The sequence below is a fragment of the Pristiophorus japonicus genome, unplaced genomic scaffold (assembly GCF_044704955.1).
Source record: "Pristiophorus japonicus isolate sPriJap1 unplaced genomic scaffold, sPriJap1.hap1 HAP1_SCAFFOLD_47, whole genome shotgun sequence".
NCBI classification, from domain to species: Eukaryota; Metazoa; Chordata; class Chondrichthyes; family Pristiophoridae; genus Pristiophorus; species Pristiophorus japonicus.
The window spans coordinates 4,379,117-4,382,911 of record NW_027254374.1 but is presented as its reverse complement, the minus strand read 5'-3'; the positions used below and the strand labels follow the sequence as shown (position 1 = coordinate 4,382,911).

Genomic DNA, 3,795 nt, shown 5'->3' with positions numbered 1-3,795 from the left:
CTCCAGCTCGGGCTGTCTGCGGCCAGGGTCGCCCAGGTGTCAGTGGTGATGTTGCACTTTACCAGGAAGGCTTTGAGGGTGTCCTTGTAACTTTTCCGCTGTCCTCCTTTGGCTCGTTCACCCTGAAGGAGCTCCGCATAAAGACGTAAACATAAACACATGCGGATTAGGGGCCGGAGTTTGCCATTCGGCCCCTCGAGCCTGGTCCACCATTGAAGAAGATCCTGTCAGTTCTTCAACAGCAAATTTTAACATCTGGGGCAGAGCCAACAGGCGCCTGGCTGCAATGAGTGATAAAATGTGTGTTGGTCCGAAGCCTGGCTAGCTCAGTCGGAAGAGCATGAGACTCTTAATCTCAGGGTCGTGGGTTCGAGCCCCACGTTGGGCGATTTCTTTTCATTTCATGTTGCTTTCATGGAAAACCTATGACCGAAACGGCACCAAAACAAAAATGTTCCTTTCAAAGTCAAGAAACTCCGAAATTTCCACGCCCCGCGAATCTCCTGAATCAGATGCCTCTAGTTTTGCTGACCAATCCATGACCCTTTGCAATGTTGTGCTCCCACCCACACTATGAAATGTGCCAATAACTTATCGAATCATGGAATGGTTACAGCACGGAAGGCCATTCGGCCCAACGAGCCCGTGCCGACTCTCAGCGAGTTCCACTCCCCCACCCTTTCCCCACAGCCCTGCAATTGTTTTTCCTTCAGAAACTTATCCAACTCCCGTCTGAAAGTTAAGATTGAATTTGCCTCCACCACCCTTTCAAGATGTGCATCCCAGATCCTAACCACTCGGTGCTAAATGGCCATCTCCTGTTCCTATGGGTGAAGTCTGGGAAACACGAGATCAATTTCTGCCACATTCACAGCTTTCTTAAATTTCGCACCTTCATTCTATTCTCGTAAAACCAGCTCCTGACGTTTCGGCCAGCTGTGTCGGTTAAAGCTCTGGTTGTATTCCTAAGATTACTTTACCCACAATGATTCTGTAGTGTAGCGGTTGTCAGTTTTGCCTCATACGCGAAAGGTACCCCGTTCGAGCACGGGTGGAAACATTATTTTGGAGACTATTTTTGCTGTGAAATAAATTGAACAAAAGTCGCCCCCGGTTCCTTTTCGCATGAGCACTGAACATTTTAAACCAGTCTCCAACATACAGAGTGAGTAAAGTCAGTAAGGGGAGAAAACTTCATCAATGATTCAAAATCCGTACATAGTTAAAGTTCAGTTATTGAAGTTTCCACTGTCCCTCAGTAGCAATTCTACAAAACAACGCTGTCGGTTAATGAATGGCGAATAAAACAAATAATCTTCACCCATCCCCATCCCTCGACACACAGTTTAATTTGTTGCATGTCATTATTTTAAAGATTTCGAATGAAAGATTTACTTTCTGCATCCGGGCTCCCTCTGTGAGCACCGCATCACTAAACGAGCAGGAAACACATTAAAGAGTTTACCACAATTGCTGACATTTCTTAGCTTTCTTCTTGTGTTTTTTCAGCTCTTCGTCCTTTTCAGCTCCTGACTGCGGATATTGCTGTGATGAAACCTGAACACAATGCAATGTCTGTCTCACTGTTTCCCCGGTGTCAGGCAGAGACAAGCCTGCTGCCCTCATTTATTTCATGACAGGACACAAAAGTTCAAAATCAACCTGCAAATGGCCACACAGCACTGAATAATCAGGATGGCCTAGCGGTCTAAGGTTCTGTGTTCAGGTCAATGTCTCCTCTGAAAATGTGGGTTCATGTCCCCTTTCTGATATATTTTTTGAACCAAAAACTAATGTGCGATAAAATGGAACAAGAGCAGTTCGAGGTGCATTGTCACATGATGCAAGCGACCTCGGACCCGGACCAACGCCCCAAACACCGAGCAACTGCTCAGGAAAACCCCGGGGGAGAGCATATCCCGGTCATTGGTCCTTCCAGCAACACTGAACAAGTGTCCGGTCTGAAACATTCCAGAGTAATAACTTGCAACTGGAGTATCTAACAGTCAGGATGGCCAACCGGTCTAAGGTGCTGTGTTCAGTTCACAGTCTCTTCTGGTGGTATGGGTTCAAATCCAGCTCCTGACATTCAGTGTTTTTAATTACAAACTCATTTGTTTCGACACCACTATCAAGTGCTTTGGGAGATCCATCTAACTTAATAAAATGACCCCACTTCAATGACAAACAACGATATCAAAGTTACTTCTCAAACCGGGAATCGATCCTGGGTGGCTGTCGCGAAAGGAATGGTTTTGTGAAACATTGAAATGTGCCCTCTAAATATCTCGCACTGCTAATTTAAAAACACGGTTATAATTTGTTTCAGTGCAAAAGAAGGCAGGCTCGAAGGGACAAATGGCCTACTCCTGTGCCTGGTTCTTGTGTTCTTATACAGAACAAATGATCAAATGAACAACTCTCCCTCAGTTCGCATTTCTTTCATTGTGCAAAAGAAGATTGTGGGTTCATTAATGATGTTTTCTTGTGAAAGCACCATAAAAGTTGAAGGAAAATAATTCACCCAACATGGGGCTCGATCCCACGACCCGGAGATTAAAAATCTAATACGATGCCGACTGAATGAGCCGGGCCAGCTAAAGTTGCATCTTCCTGTCGCTGATTGCTGCCAGGCGCCTGTTGGCATCGCCCCGTGGGTTTATCTCGAGCTTCATAGCACGAAACCGGTTCTCCTGAATTTCAAGGCTTGGAAGGAGATCAATCATCCAAAGCCGTGTCATTAACCACAGCTGGGCCGTCAATTTTCTGATCGCAAAGTTCTTTCAGTCCTTGTCAATATCTCTTATCTATTTGCCGGTGTTTCCCGATTCTGTCAGTCTCTCTGGCTCTCTTTAGTTATGTGTGGTCACCTGCAGGTTGATTCTCGATTAATGCCTGTGTTTGTGTCTTCAACAACAACAGGAAATGTTTCTTATATATTTCTTACGTTCTCTCCAATGCCTTGATATCCTTCCTAAATTGTGGTGCTCAGAACTGTAAACAGTTCTCCAACTGAGACCTAAACCGAGATTGAAAAGGTATGGTATAACTTCCTCGCTGGTGTCCTCCATTTCACGACATATAAAGCCAAGGGCGCTGTATTCTTTTTAAACAACTTAGCAACTTATCTACCCAGCTTCAAAGATTTATGTGTGTAAATCACTCAATCCTTCAACTTCCCTTTTAACATAATACCATTTAGTTTATGTTTTCTCATATCACCTCCCTTTGTTTCCCAGACCTTACACACAGGTACAGGAGAAGGCCCATTAAGCCCCTTGAGCCTGTTACACAGGAACAGGAGGAGGCCCATTAAGCCCCTCGAGCCTGTTACACAGGAACAGGAGGAGGCCCATTAAGTCCCTTCAGCCTTTTACACAGGAACAGGAGGAGGCCCATTCAGCCCCTCGAGCCTGTTACACAGGAGCAGGCGGAGGCCCATTCAGCTCCTCGAGGCTGTTACACAGGAACAGGAGGAGGCCCATTCAGCCCCTCGAGCCTGTTACACAGGAACAGGATGAGGCCCATTCAGCCTCTCGAGCCTGTTACACAGGAACAGGAGGAGGCCATTCAGGCCCTCGAGCCTGTTACACAGGAACAGGAGGAGGACATTCAGCCCCTAGAGCCTGTGACACAGGAAAAGGAGGAGGCCATTCACCCCTCGAGCCTGTTACACAGGAACGGGAGGAGGCCATTCAGCCCCTCGAGCCTGTTACACAGGAACAGGAGGAGGCCATTCAGCCCCTCGAGCCGGTTCCGCCATTCAATGTGATCATGGCTGATCTGTGACGAAAC

At 46.6% G+C, this 3,795-nt stretch overlaps 1 non-coding gene across 1 annotated transcript; it reads left to right on the top strand.

The window, feature by feature from the left end:
* The first annotated feature begins 315 nt into the window (after nucleotides 1-315).
* trnak-cuu (transfer RNA lysine (anticodon CUU)) lies at nucleotides 316-388 on the top strand. Its single transcript has one exon. It is a non-coding gene; the product is annotated as a tRNA-Lys (tRNA).
* Nucleotides 389-3,795: the final 3,407 nt, after the last annotated feature.